Source organism: Cariama cristata, unplaced genomic scaffold, assembly GCF_000690535.1.
Source record: "Cariama cristata isolate BGI_N322 unplaced genomic scaffold, ASM69053v1 scaffold5680, whole genome shotgun sequence".
Taxonomy (NCBI): domain Eukaryota; kingdom Metazoa; phylum Chordata; class Aves; order Cariamiformes; family Cariamidae; genus Cariama; species Cariama cristata.
The window spans coordinates 8,955-25,448 of NW_009593957.1; positions in this window are offsets into that span (position 1 = coordinate 8,955).

The window sequence follows — 16,494 nt, forward strand, 5'->3', positions numbered from 1 at the left end:
AGTTAAGAAAACAGCATCCAGTATCCACACTGGAAAGGTCAGGTGAAAGATATCTAACATGGTAGCTAGAGAAATTCTGTGGGGACAATTTTTAGTCTGTGCCATAATTGTGTAGAATTGTTAGCTGATGATCACTTCTTGTCCTGAAGACAGGAAAAAAAAAAACTCAGGAGAAAAAGCTGGGTGCATCAGCACAACCAGTCAAATACTACTGAATTAGCATTCAGGAGACATTAGTTCAGTGCTGACGTGTTCTGAGGCCTCCAGAAAAATCTTTTCAGGTCTGTATGTATCATGTCCCTATCTGTAGAGCAAATTGAACTTGGCCTCTCAGTTAGAAACTTTTGAAATTGCATAGTGAAATCTTCCATGAGAAAGAAGGGTTTCAAATAAGCCTTATTCTAATCATGACAGTTCTTGCTTAACTGGATGTAGAATAATGAAATATCTTATTATTGTCAGAGGTTATCACTACCTCAGTCTCTGGTGCTTTGCTTTCAAAACATAATGTCTATCTCTGTCCACAAAGGGAAGGAGTTTCCATGCTACTGAAAACTCAACCACCCTTATAAGGCCCAGAACACCAAGGTCTTTCCTCACATAATCCTCATGTATCCTCATGAAAGCACCAAGTGTATCCCACCTAAGTGCCCAAAATATTCTTGCATACAGCAACAGTTTTTGTTTAGTTTTTACAACTTCCCGTCCTTCTAGCAAGCTTCACTGAAGCAGTAAAATCCAGCAGGTTTCTTAAATATTTCCTTAGCAACTTGCAAAGAGGAACAGGTGAGTTGGCTGGCAGTACAGTAGGGTAGTCTCAGAAACCGCACACTTTTTTGCCTACTGCTTACTCTAAAACCCCAAGCAAACAAAACAAAAAAGGTGTTGGAGAAATTGTCCTGAGCACTTAGGAACATGCTATACTTCCACCTTCACAGTCCTTTTCACACCTTGTCAGAAGTATGTCAGCAACACTGCATACTCAAATTCAACCTTGCTCAGTTGAGTCTTGACCATGTGCAGACCTGTGCTTTAACATATTGTGAAGAACAGCTGCTTTGATTTAACTTTCCTTTCTACATTATCAACCTTCTACATTATTGTGGCCGACAGTGCAATTTAATCTCTTCCTATTATGCATATAAGAAATATTTCTCTTTAAAAAGACTTGGGAAGGTAGGTCATGGGATAAACATGCTCTTGCAAATGAATCCTTCAAGCTTCTCTTACTGTCTCCAGGATAAACATGCACGACAAAATGGTAAACCCTGATAGCGTACAATGAAAACATTCAAGCCATCTGGACTGTAACACTGGAACTCAGTGTCTTTACGTCTTGCTTCAAGTCTTTGGAGAAATTGTACATTTTCTGGTATAACAACTGCAATTAAAAGGCAGTCACTAGGCAGCATGAGTTTTCAGTTAAGATTTAGCCCTGTTACCTCTTTCATTGTTAACAAAATTACCTCTTCCTGCAAACAGTACGTATCCGTTCCAGTAGTGGTCCCATAAATTAAGCAATCAGAAGTTTGGAAAGTGGTGCAAGAATACATACAACTCTGTGCAGCTCAACTCAAACTGTCTTGCTGTATACTCTCAATATTACCTTTAATTATGTGATCACAGGCTTTATTTTCACCTACATCTTACCTCTTCCCATTTAATTGCTTCCTGACTCAACATAATTTCTCTCACCCATACCTTTCAGTTCCTGCCCTCTTCTCAGCTTTCTCATTTCAGTCTTACTCTTTTTCCTCTGTTAGTCCTAAGCTCACTGCTGAATGCCTTATTTCCCTTCTGCCAGTCAAGTTCTCCCTCTTTTTCCTCTTCCACTTACAGCCCAGCCACTTGTTGTATTCCCATTATACCTCCCAACCATTAATAACCATCACGTAAGACCAGGAAGCTCTTCATTTTCCATCTCTCTGTGCTTAAACCCAGTTCCTTTCCAGACCAGTTTCCAGCAGTTATTTTCTTCAGAATCTCCTTCACTTTTCATCTGATAACACTTTCCCCCCTTATCTTCCACTTGCCTGCCTCCCTTCCACTCAGTCTGTCCCAGTCCTTGATCTAAACCTGACTTTTAGGTTTGGGTGGGTTTTTTTTAACTTCTGCAGCATAGAGTACATGTTCCTTTCCCTTACTTCCTGAAGGTTCGCATGGTGGGCTGGGTAAAAATGAAGGAGAGAATAGTTTTCTGCTTTCACATCTGGCACCTGACTCCACATTTGGACTTGCCAAAAGCAAACATCAGGGTCTGTCCTAGAAGTCAGTGGCTGACTTAATGGTGTATGTGCCTTCTCACTGCACTTGGTTATAAGGCAATGGAGCAAAGCCCCTCTGCTCATTGGAGGAGCATGTTACATGAGGGAACATAAATCATCGAGGGGTTTAGGACTTCAAGGTGGAGAAAGCCAGCTGAGCATAGGTAAGGTACCCTTTTCAACAACAGTCAGGTTGTCTACAAGCTTTGTGGGAATATTATACACATTTTACTTGGAAAGCAAAGAGGTGCTAGAAGAGAAGCAACATTTTCTGAGAGGAAAAATTAATGCATATATCCAAGTGTAAAAAAATGGACTTGTCTGTTGGTTGTGTTTTTTCCCTATTCCTTCCTGCATTTTCTTCTGCCTGGTGAAAGGCATTGGATTGTTTCTTATACCTCTTGTCTGAGTTTCCACATCTCTTCTATGTCTTCTCTGTTAAACAAGGAGTAAAAACAACCTCAAAACTTCGCTTATCTTATTTCAGTAGCTGCCGTGAAAATCTACCATTTTACCAAACGTCAAGCTACATATACTTGCCCAAGGTTGCTGTAGGTGGGTTGTGCTCAGCAGGCCAAAAGGGCACATCAGTGCCATGACTGACTCTCCTTGGCCAGCCCAGAAGACCCATCATATTAACCCTTGTAGTTTGCCTCCTCTTTTGGTGATGCCAGTATTATTCCATGTTTCGGCCTTGCTATTGGAAATGGCCAGACATCTGCTGATCTCATTGTTTTAGTACTGTGAAACAGTTCAGAGTTTGTAATAGATTTACAGAAATAAAAACTATTTGGTGGCTTTAGGATCCATAGTTTGACCCTTGAAAGAATTAAGAATAAAAGGCTGAAGTTATGCCTCTGGGATACAGTAGATTACTGAGAAGTTGAACCAACTCATTTCCTTAAGAACTAGCCATTGTTGCCAAATGTAAGTTTGCACATTAATTTGCAGACACTTGTCCAAAATGGACAGAAGTGAAGAAAGTCTATTTTAAGAAAGGGCTATCACTACTGCTAGACACAGAATTGGACTGCAGACAATGTGAAGGGCTCCAAGAATTGCTAAAAGGAGCTCATATGCTTGGTAAACTACTCCTGGGAGCACAGCCATTCTAATACTGTTGAGAAATGCTAAAGGAGCTAAACAGTGTTAGGTTCAAGCAGAGGCCAGTTAGGTCCAACTTACGGAGTAAGCTATAGAAACCACACTTTACTTTCCACCTGAGACACCTGAATGGAAGCACCTTTTCATATTATATTAAAATGAAGTCTGTTTACTTGGAAAATGGTAGCAAAATAGTTAAAACCTGCCTGGAGCAAGAGATGAAAAGAGAAAGCATGGGAAGCGAGATCATTAATGCAAAGAAAAGCCACAATAATAGCACATACAGTTCTGCCTATCTAAGCAATAAACAAAGAGTAGTGTAAGATTTTCCTTATTAGACTGATTCATAAGGAATACCTGACTTGCAAAGTCATTCAAATTTCTTTTCATTAAGCTTGGCTGGACAGAGAAAACTTTGTGGCTTTGTAAGCCATTTGTGATGTTTCACTGCTCTCTGGCACCATGAAGACATTCAGGATCCTGAAAGTTTTGTATCACATGAAACTGAGTAAGCTGAAGGTGAGTATTTTCAGTTTCAGCAAAAGCACAGGGAACAAACTGCTCATTCCTATTTTTGTTGTTCCAGCAGCATAGATGTAAGGTATTCCACACATTTGTCATGTTAAGAAGTGGACGACAGGATTGTTCTTCTTAATGATATTTTATCACTAGCATTATGCTTATTTCTAGACTTCAAGCTAAAAAGATTCAGGTTAGCTATATTCCTAACAGTAGAAGCTCACTACTTCAGAAGTTCACAATTTCAAGGCAAAAAAAAAAAATCAAAGAAAAAGAATCACAGTTATAAAGGACAAAATTACATTACCAGAGCTTACACAGTCTCAACAGGAGCTAAGGCGTATTATTGCCAGCCTCCATCAACTCAGTCTTTAGGGAGGGTACTCTTCAGTTCTTTTTATATGAATGAACTATTGAGGTCCAAGCAGTAAAGCTCCTAGCACAGAGAAACCATGGGAATGTGAGTTGACACTGAGACACCCATTAAGACTGTCTAAATACTTCTAGGTTTGTTTCCCATCATGCAAAGACCCATGTAAATTCTTCTGCACTCTGTAATTTAGGTATTGTCCCCTTGTTTCTCATTACTTCTCCCCCTACCCCAGGAAACTGCTGATGATTTGCAACACTACTTCCTTCTGCCACTCAATCCTTTCACTGGAGTGCCTCTATGCAGTGTGGTTCAATAGATCTCTACATTTGTTGCTGATCTTCCGTCCTCAGAACTTTTGATTGCTCTTGCAGGACCATGACTCCTAGATAATAGCTGAAAAAATTGTGAGTTTGTTCTGTTCTATTTTTAATTTCACTAAAAAGAATTTGTGTATTCTTGGCCATCAGCAAGAAACTGTTTTGCAGGTCAAATTTTCAACAAAAACATTCCATCCACTGTGGGAAGGCTAAGGGGTAGAGGATGGAAAGAAGACTCAAAAGGGACAAAATGCTTTGGACAGCACTAGAATTTGTACAGCTTCTAAAGGTGTGGTTACTTTCTAGTCTGTCTCCAAAAATTCCTATTGAAAAAAATTATGTTAAATTCAAGTACAAAGGATTTTTCTCACCTTACATTAGAAATACAAGTGAATGAAGCTGTTTAGTTTTTGAGACACTATATTAGATTCTTTTTTGGTTAAAGCCTCTGGATTCTGATATTATATAAATTCACTTCAGGAATTAAATAGATTTGTGTTGCTAAGTAAGCTAAAGTATTTTCTTGGATTTACAGGATTTCATAATGCGTATTAACTGGTGTGGCTGGCTGCTAAGAGAAACCTTCATTCCTCAGAAATTTTGAGATGATTGCAGAAGGCTTCTGTCTTCTGAACTAGGACAGCAGTACTCTTGTTGAGAGCATATTATTAGCTCTTCTACCAGTTCTGAGTTTTGCAAATAAATAGAGTCTCCCAGGGAGACAATAGCAACCCAAACCCAGACCTAGCACAAATCTTCTGGGCTGTCCTAGCAAAGATGCCACATTCATCATTCAAAACACAAGGTTTCTCATCCTCCCCAGGCAGACAGTGAAAGAGCATGGGAGGTCAGGAAAGGTCATGATTGCTGTCCTACTTTTTATCATGTTGTTGAAAGATTCACTTTTGACATTTTATTGAAGACAGTCCTTGTGCAACCTCACTCCTTTTTTTCCTTTGCACACCACTTGATGTCAGCTAGCCTTTGTTTATTAGATAAAGGGGACAGATGTTTATTCAGTACGGTAGCAGCTATGCAGACAGGCTCAAGACCTGTCACAAACTCGGTGAGGTCTGTGTTTAGCCTTGCGCTGACAAAAAAACATAGTGTCACAAGATAGATGTCAATGAAAGTGGTGCTGAAGGCTAATCCTATTTATTATGAGAAGTGAAGAGTGTTATCAAAGCTGCCAGGTGTAGAAGAGTAATTTAGTACAGACAAATCTGACATCTTTGAAAGGAATAAAATGAAGAGAACCCATTCAATTATTGCCAGGAATGTCTCCTCACCCTCCCTCAAGACAATTATTTTAAGTGCTGGAAGAAGAGGAAATAGCTCGTTATTTTAAGTGGCTTGAATTGCTTTCCATCCCTTCCAGTTCTACTGGGAAAATATTTAACATGGAACAAACACAGTGGAATCAATAGACTCCCTGTTGTCAGCTTTTAATGTAACTTACTAAGATTTATAGGGAGGGATCAAGGGCTAAAAAAATCCCTAGGCTGATTTACTTCCTGCCTAGACAGATAAAGCACACCAAAACTCTAGCACCTTCCCAACTTGATTACACGCAATTTTCAGCTGAAGATTTTCAGTTTCTACCCTTGTTAAGTATAAACAAACTAATGGCAAACATCAGCATCCATTCAGGTCAAGTAAAATATCCTTCTCTGTCAGTGATGCTCTTTGGTTTCATGTGAAGTGGAGATCTATTCCAACTGTAGTAAGCATGCAGCACACCTCCAACCTCATTTCAGCCTGAGCACAGTGGCTCTGTGCCACCATCCAACCAGCAAGTTCAACCAGGATAGTCTGTAGGTCTGTCCCAATGACCCCATCAACCTAATTTTGCCTATTTGTCTGAATGTTGGTCTTTGATTGATCCCTAGCCTGAACGGTTACCCCTAAACCACCCTCAGCCATTCTGTTCACCATTTTGTACGCAGGTCTGGCAGTGCCATTTGCTTTGAACCCAAGCACGCCCAAAATGTTGATTTAGCCTGCAGGATGTTTTCCACTGCTAAGCCAAATTCTGCTAACCCAAATTCCGTCTGCCAAACGAGCAGATCACTCCTTGCTGATTTGAGCCCTAATCTCATAATAAACCAGTGACTCCTAGCAGTCCCTATGGCTTTTATAATGTGATTTGTTTCTTTTAATATTGATTTGATTTAATATTTTCTCTTTAGACAGACAACCTAATCCAGGTTAGCAAACCCATTCCAGACATTATCTATAACTTAGCATGCACTTCCCTACAAAGCGTCTCTTAACAGCATCCACTTTAATGTACTCAGCAGTCCCAGCTAGGACCACAATGACCTATATTTAAATGCCTCTTGATGACCTTAGCCACCGACCATTCCCCATCACCTTCACTAAGCACAGACCTAGTCTTGAAAACTCTTCAAAAAAGTAATTCTTACTGCTTGTCTTCCCTGTCAGCATGAATATTAACCTCAATACTATCATTGCTTTAACCCACCAACTTTCTATAAATTGAGGTAAGACCTGGAGAAAGCCTTCCAAATCAGTTGTAATGCTATACACAATTACTCAAGTCTGAGTAAAGTCTCTAGTTACAGCACTGGCTGCAGATGTACAGCTCAGGCAAGTAATTCTTATTTCTTGCAGTCCCCTACCAGTGTCCACCCCCATACCATGAGCCAGTCTGACTCTGCTAGGCTTAACCTATCAGCACTAATCTGGAATTACATATACATGCACTGTGATATTATCCCCATTGCTTTACCTTAGCTGGTGCTGCTTGCATGGCCTAGACCTAGAATTATGTAAACACAAGCCACTGTGAGCATTAAACTTATCTGAGCAGCCCCCATGAAGCCCAACTTTTTAAGTCCAGCTGATCCCCTCCTACTGTCTTGAACTGGTTAATCCCTAGCTTGCCTTAGTTTGGCAAGTATGAAGATTAACAGCCCCTGATGGCAGCAGTTACCTAGCAGGGATTGTAGCCTAAATCACCTCTTCTGATATTTCCTGATCCAAATTAAACTCTCCCTGCCTAGGAAGAAGAGCCAGATTGCAGCCTGAGAAGGTCACTAAGCCTAAAGATCAGGTGATCACATTTAGGTTTGATTTCAGGCTAAGGTTAATTGCAGCCAGCTGATTGTTACCACCACAGATGTAGATTTTGCCAGGTGGCTCCGGGTGGGTCTGTGAAATCTTAAATCAGTCAGATATTTCAAGCCTACTTTTCTTGTCTTCAGGATCCCTAACTGCAGTTCTTGGCGGATCTCCTGGCATCAGCCTTTCACGTAGCTGATCTGCTCTATCTTACGTGTGTTTCTCTGATAACTTGTATCTAGCAATGTGATGCCTGAAAGCACTGATACTAGATGGAAGAGCACCATGCCTAGCCATAGACGAAGAACATGTCAGTCCAAATTCTAACCCTAGAATAGATTAAACAATGTAAGTTACCTTTCTGCTTCACATGGAAGTTACCCCCCGTGCTTCATGAAAAGAGGTCCAGAAGCATGGTCTATGCCAATGAATAGCCTGGGGTAGAAAGATGTGGAGGTTATACAGGCTGACCCTATATGCTGTTTAGGCATACGGAAAGTCTTTTGACTCAGACAGTAATTTTCCTTATACAATGATAAAGCCATTCAAAAAACTGAACCTTTAGGGAAGGACCTCTTCACTTCAAAATATATGACGCTGTCAAGTAAACAGTCATGCAAGCATTTGGCTTTTGAGGTCACAAAGTGTTATTCTGAAATTGTTTTATTTTAAAAATACAGTCTTTGGTCTATAAACCCTTTTCACTGAACTAAGTACAAGTCCAGAAAGAAAACAATAACTCATTGATTAGTTTTATGGTGTCACAGGCATCCTTTCAGACCCTGGTTCCTATGGAGGAAGCAAAGCTGTTGCCAAAATGCATTCATGATCTCGCCTTTTCCCTGCTCTCTTGGTCTCATTCCCCAGGTGTCAAAGGAGTCACGTGTACACACATCATCTATAACGTACCTATCTCCCCACACATCATCTGTAACGTACCCATCTCTCACGTGCTATCAGCAGTGTATCCCCTAGGCAGCTTCACGTGGAAATTCAACGTCACCAACATCTCGTGGTTGATGATAAAAATTTCCATCTTCTCTTCCAGACTCTGCATACCTGGGACAGCAACGCAATTTTATTTGAGGGCTACTGGATTCTATTGTCTCCTCTGAGGCGGGAACGGAGCGCAAGTCGATTGCAAACCCGGAAGCTGCGCCTGGAAGTCCGCGAACACAGGCGCTCGGAAATACCGCCACCTGGCGGCACGGCGGGCACAGGGCTCCGTCAGCGGGCCCGGGCACCTTCGGGCCCTCCCCCTCCGCAGCCGCCCGGCCTCCAGAGCTGCTGGGCGGCTGGAGAGCCCTTAGCCCGGACCCTGAAAGGGTCCCGAGCCCCCAGAGCTGCGCTGAGTGCTACATCCAGCTCCTAGGGAAGACCCTTTGAACATCCAGTGCTGCGCTGTTTTCCTGCTTGGGATTTTAGAAGATACTAATTCCTGCAGAAAGGGGCAACTAGAAGAAGGCTGTTTCAGTTTGGATTTGGAGTTTCTGAGAAAGCTGTTAGGAGGCATAGCACATTATTTTTCTGCACAAAACACGCGGATGTCAAACAATAAAAAAGGTTGTTTGCTGTCCTGAGAAGAAGGCTGTACCTGGGTGATAGGCTAAGAGCTACTTGAATAGAAACACCGGTGCAGAAGGGAAACTACAGCTGTTTAAATACAGGCAAATATTTCCATGGTGGAATACTCGTTACTCCTTTTTTAAACAACTTCCCAAAACTTGATTAAAGCAAGAAAAACCCATTTACGTTTTAGTTCTCATTTCCCATTTTGTTTGTTTGTTTTCTTTTTTTCATTTATCAGCAAAGCAATCAATTATCCTACTTTGGGTGGAAATTTTCAAGTCAAAACTTTCGATAAAAATGTTTTTCCAGAAGGCAAAATTTCCCCTCAAGTTTCCCCTACATGCAGAGGCCCTGCTTTCAGCAAGTCGTGATGCCAACCGTCACAAGTCCTTTGAAAACTCAGATAGTGAACAGACATGATGCACAAAGGTAACTTTCCTCCCCTGACTAAACCAGCAATAATTACTATTTTTCTCTGCCCTCTGTTTATGGAGCTCTCCTGATCTGTCCAGCTGTCCATTACTGGCATCACCAGCAACTCTTTGCAGGTTTCAAGCCTGCAGGCTGATGACATATTTGAGAAATAAACTCTCCCTTTTCCTGTGGTCTGACCCATCAGCCTCCGTGCTGCTGAGCTGCATCTGAGTAAGAGTTGAGAGAGGAGGCAGAACGAGAGGGGCCTTTTCATAGCAAAAGAAGGTGAACCACTGGACACCAACCAGTCAGGCCTGGGGAGCTCCTACAGCCTCACATGACTCAAGCAAAAGTCAGAGCTGAGGCTTCTACTCCATGGGATGTAAAACGCAACCCCTGAGGATGATATAGAACATGACCCTGAGATGTCAAGCTTCACAGTGTTCATGCTAGATATCCACTGTTGGCTGATTACCAGAACAATGTTTGAACTTTGTTTTCCATGTCATTATCTTTCACTGTTCATCATTTTACCTCATCGCATCTTCCATAGCTAAGAGAACAGACTGTATTTTTCCTGCCACTTCACTAACATCTGAAGGGTAAGAGCCATAATTAACATTTATGGCTATTTGCCTCTAGATCAGAAATCGTTTTGAGGTAATTTTGTGCAGAAACAGCTCTTGCTGTCTGTGATGAAGCTGAAATGTGAAGTACTCTCCTCTCTGACCCCAAATCTCCACTCCTAGAAAAGGCATTTTAAAGAGCACATTAAAGGTAATTATAACAAGCCTCAGACTGATGACAGAACACGTGGAAAAGTTACTCAAAAAAGGAAATGCCGTCAGTGAAATACTGTTTCAACCTCTTTTTTGCAGTTCATGGCCAAATTTTAGCCTGCTTCCAAATTATCATTGATTAATAATTACCGTACAGTTTTTCAAGAAGGGGTGAACAGATCTGTCATGAGGTGTGACTGCAATCTCTTTTGCCCACCCTTGTAGAGAATACCACAGGGGAAAGGCACAGTGGCAGGAGCTGCACGGTGGCCGCAGGGAGCCTCAGGGAGCAGATGCACTCCAGAGTGTTGGAATTGCTGTAGGTTACCGCCAGCACCTATGCCCAAACCAAACTGAGATAAAAATCCAGGCCAGGGGCTGCCATTGAGTGATGGTGTGCAGCTGAAAAAATTGTAACTGACCACTTTTATGCCAGCTTGATTGTTATCAGCGTCACTTTTCTGAATTCTTATTCACTTGAAGAAGTGATGCTCTTTTTGCGGGCCCTGCTGCTGCAACTGCTGATTTATCTTCCAAGACTGCCAGAAGAAAAATATTAGCAGTGCTAAAAGGACAGATTCAGATCATAAATTGCTAATATCAAATAGTATCAGTGTTTGGTTGGCCCTCATTTTCTTCTCACTTGTAGATACAGGAATAAAAAAAGAATATGACAATCACTTCTTTGCCCCCGTTAAAAAAAAAAAAAAAAAAAAAAATTTACCTTCCCCAAAGGACAGCATTTACTTGCTGTTGTGAACCAGTAATTGCAGATACGAGTTAGGCATATTCTTTTGGAATAGGAAGTTGAGGGACGGAAGTTCAAATGTCTTTTTAAAAAATTGTGTTTAGAACCTGAAGTGACTTTTTAGTTGCGAAGTTTTCTATTCCATGACAGAAAACAGCCTGAACTGCGATGTGCCGCCTTGTGGCAAGCAGCAAGGCCTGCCTGTGGCAGAGGCCCTTCTTTGCGTGCTCCCTGCATGGGTGTGGGTGAAGTACAGGGGAATTTTACTGCCAGCAGTTTTGAAGCTGTGGTGTCAGTAGCAATATGGTGCCTAAGGAGGTGTAAAATGGAAATTTCACCTTATTTTAAACATGAGACCTTTGGTTTATGCTCATATTAAATGCAATTGCTTAGTAGGTGTTAGCAAGGGTGACTTTTTTTCCATATAAATTGAGTAAGTGTACAGATGATCCCTGTCATCCAATGTCCAGTTGAAACCAGCATCTCTACTTTTGATTCTTGTATGACATAATAATTCAATCACTCGATATTATTTAGTTTTACTTTGTTCTTTGTCTTTAACTATGCTGTGCTCATACTGAGAATAATTTCTATATATTGATTTGTAAAAGGTGTTACATAGAGTCAAAATTCCACTTGGAGGCCTTAGGTGCAAAGATATTGTTTGGAGCTACTTTTCTTCTGGTATATTATCTGGTAGTCTAGAGAGAAATATTGTTTTTCCTGCAAACTTCAAGCTTAATAGCCTGAGACCATTTCAGCTACAACACAACTTTCAGCTTCTGAACGAACATTTTCTCGTCCTCCTCTTTTCTCCCTTGAGATTTTTTCTTTGGAAAAACTTTCTTCAGCACAAGGCCTTTTATCTATATCAGTAGTTTTTTCTCAACCTTTCTGAACTGAAGGAAAATAAAACTTAACACCAGTAGTAAACAGACAGGTTGTGTGGACAGCTTAAAATCCTCCTAGGCAGTCATCCTATCACCAGTTCAGCCTCAAATTAAGGATGCTTAACTCTGTAGCATTGCTTCTATCTTCCTTTGCAGCTTCCTTTGCTTCAAGCAGAGGACCATGGGTCCCTGCTGTACTGAACGGGGTCACTGACTTCAGCAGCACACCAGTACTATTCCTTGAAGAGCTCTTACTAGTTATAAAATCCAAATCCATGTTTGGCTGATTGCCAAAGGTCTTAAAGTCAGTTTCTGTGTGCATGCAAATGTAACTCACTGAAAAATTACTGTTTAGGTCCTCTTCTTTGCCTCCAGCATTTGAGGGGTGAAAGGGGAAAAGAGATGGACATAATTGAAATTGGCAGTGGCTTACCTTAGGTGCCTCTGGGCATTAAGGATAGGATTGGCAGGATGACAAAAACCAATGCACAGTATGCTCTGTATTTAAAAATCTGCACAGAAATCAACCCAAGGTTCTTAGTTGAAACTGTGCTATTTTAGTTCCCCCCAATGAGCAGCACGAAGCAAATATCGTGAATGCCTTTTCACTTTCCCTTTACCGTAAAACAACACCTGAACAAAGCATGTGCTAAAGCCAGTACTTTCATTCTAAATTGGAGATTTGATGCGATTTCAAGTTAAAATTCAGTTTTTAGAGAGGAGATCCTTACATTTTGCTCCAAATTAATATTTTGATAATGAACATCTCCGTTTTAATCAGGCTTCCTTACCAAAATATTCTTTTGATAGTCAAATGTTTAGCTGGGAGGCATTTTTTTGACAATAAAAAAATATTAAGATGACAAACTGAATACACTTCAGCAATAAATCTCATTTTGGGAGTCATGCCAATTCTATGTTAACATAAAGCCATTATTATTCAGTATTGCTTAGCCCTTCCACCTCTTCCATAGGAGAGGTGAAACTTCTGGGGTTAGAAATATTTCTCTACGTTAGAAAAATAGTTCAGCTTTATGTCCAAAGCAGATGTCCATGCAAATTATGATTTTACTACCCACTGTTAAGAGGAAGTTAACTGAACGACCTAATCCCTCATCAGCTTCCACTAATTTGTTCAATCTGAGTTTGAAAATATTTTCTTTCTTTTAGAAATACCAGTTTGTAAAGGAAATTTTCCCCAAATGCTGCCTTCATTATAGGCAGTCAACTTACAGAATCTTTTAAACTTCCAGGATATATGGTACATTTATTGAACAAATTATGCTGCATCATATGACCAACTGCCTTTGCTGTTTTCACACTGGAATCACATTGATGGTGCAAGGTTTTCTGTTTTCTGTTATAAACTTGTTTGCAATGCTTTTTTTATTCCTTGCTAGAAAATTTCATATGTGGTAGAAGAAATTCGTGTAACTGGAATGTAGGGGTAGAGGGGAGGTATCATTAGTATGCTATTTCACTTTCTCTCACCTTTCTTCAAATCTTAAAGTTCACAAGGTATTTCTGCAGGTTATCCTTATCCCTCTGTATGTTCTCCTCCAGCATGTTCTCTTCCAATACTGTCCTAGGGTGATGACTACACACGCAGTGTAATTTTTTGCATCAGCATCTCTCTAAATAAGGCTGATTCAGTCTCCGTAATTCTACTACTAAAGGGCTACAGGGATGAGCCCTACAGTGGTACTCCTTTCGATATGGTATCATCGTGTCTCCTCTAGTTAACTCTCTTCCCAGTTTGCAGATCGTATTCCAATTCCTAACTTTTGAGGTTTAAGCACATGGCACTTTATCAAAAGCTCCAGCATCAATATAATTCCTAAATAAAATCTTTGAATGATCTTATCAAAGAAGGATATTAAGCTTGCTAGCAAGGTCTAACTTTCATAAATGTGTCCTGTATTTGATTCGAATTGTATTTTCATGGTTTATTTTAGAGACTGTCAAGCTATTGAGTCTGGATTAATAAGTTTGTATTTGCACAGAACATTTTTACTTTCCCTTCTCCATAACACATTGCTGCTCTCAATTGCACAATACTTTGGCTGACCTGATAAAGTTATTCAAACACCTTACAGATGGACTTACAGTTTAATATGTAATTTTTAGGTTATTAGATGGAAATTACCTGCTGTCTTGAAGCAGATGTATTGTTTAGTTTCTGTCTGTAGAGTAATTTCTGTCTCTCATTCTATAAGCCTTTAACTCTTTTTGTACAAGATTAACATAGTTCATCTTATGGAAAATGGAGGTTGACTATCCCTAATGTAGAAAAATTTATCTGAATCATGCTAATCTTGGCTCTGCATTTATTGCATTTTCATTTATATGGTCAAAGAACCTTTTCAGTATTTCCTTTCCAAGGTCAAATGCAGCTTTGACAGTTTTCTTTTTGTTTCTAAAATTCCTGACCATAATTCCTTTTATCTCTTGCATATTCTCAAAATCTCAATTTAATATCTTCTGGAGAGAATCTGAATTACTGTTTCATTATTTGAATTGACTAGTTACTGTCTACTAATTTGCTTTTTATAAGAGAAATAAATTTCAAAAGCCAAACTTAGATACTGTTAGAGAACTAAGGTGGCAAATAAACATAAAAAAATCATTAACATCCCCAGTTGTAGGGGACACCTAAAAATATTTTATTTCTTCTTCTTCTTTTTTTCACTTTTTTTTTTTTTTTTTGGTGATACAGTCACTGCATTCTAAATCAAAACAATAACAATATGACATTTATTTAGGCCAATAACTGTGAAAGAAGAGTCTATCATCAATTACATCCATGGATTTTGGTTCCCTTAGCATCATTATCAATATTTATTCAGCAATCTCCAAATTTTGCATAAATTACACAGTTCTAATTTGTGTGAGAGTTTCTGTCTGACAGCACTTTAGAGATCTCTGTTTATATGCAAATCTGAGGCTCCTTTCAGTTTTTCCTTAATGGTACCAACCGTTTGCTACCTATTTCAGAGTTCCTTTTGACATGGTCATCAGTTCAACATGAACTTAGCTCTGTTTTCTTGTCATTTCCAGATATCCTTTACAGCTGCCTTGTACAGCCCTTACATGAATAAATCTTCATGAGAAGAACAGGGAGCAAAAGTGGCAGACAGAAGTGACATCACACACTTCATAATTGCTGCACTTAGGACTTTTCAGCTAGTACTTTTTTCCAGCTTTTCACTGCCTCTCTTCTCCTTGTGACTTCTGCTACCTGTTCTTACCTCCATATAACAAGTGAAAGCCTGCATTTGTCACACACTCATTTTTCTGGTGTTTTTTTTTGTTTTGTTTTTTTTAATTATCTCATATGCTAGCCATTTCAGTTCTCAAACCTAAAACAATTTTTCCCCATCAGATTAGCTTAGGAACAAACACCAAGCAGCCTTAATGAATGGCAGGAACTTTTTCTCCACACCCAGACACAGTTCAGAGTACTGCAAACAGTGACCAAAGAAAGGACTTGTGAGACTCTTATCAAGAATGGGTCACACACACAGTTCTCTACTTTCCTTCCCCCTCTACTTCCTGTGCTTGCTGTTCCCTTTCTTTTTAAGTCTGTTATAAAAATCTACCTTGCTTCCTTTGTTTATGTGTGGCAGCTGTAACTAGGAGGCAGGTCTCCTCATTCTCTGACCCACAAGACTTATGGCCTGCTCAAACCATGAGTGTATGTTTTTGCTTTAAGGATTGAATAGCTTTAATGGCTGACATCCTCTTCACAAAATCTGATTTTGCCATTTTCCTTCTGCTATCAAGCTCCTGTATGCTTCTTTTCACCCAGTGAAGTCAAAACATTTTACAAAGGAAGCTCTGTTATCTTCATTTTATAAATGAGTCAAATGAGTCACAGAGGTAAAAATATGCTAGCTAAGAACATTCAGCACGTCAGTAACAGAGCTAAGAATAAAATCCAGGTCTCTTGACCCCAATCCAAAGTACATTGAATCACCCTGCTCTAATCCATTGAAATCAGTAAAGTGGATGACTCATTAAGTTGCTACGCACTACAAGCAAGAATGGCAGAAACAGGCGTTTAAGTTGAAATCAAAGCTGCTGCTTGTGTACCTGAAATACTGTTTGGCTAGATTGTAACTAAAACCAAGAGTGCAACTGAAAACACCTTTTTCTAATCTATGTTAGTGTTGTGGGCGCCACAGGTGAAAGTTTTCTTCCTAAATATCAGTTACATGTGTAAATTTTTTTTGTTGTCCATGCCCCATGCTTGGTAAGATAGGTTAAGATGATAATCCATCTTCTACTGACCTAGCCAAGAGTACTTGCCTTCCTATTTGCATCATTCTCAATGTATAAATTACATATCTCCTCGCAACTGAATAAGTGTGCTTTGAGCACACCTGGTACTCGCTGAAACCACTGAGGTTAACACCACACATAGAAGGCATGAC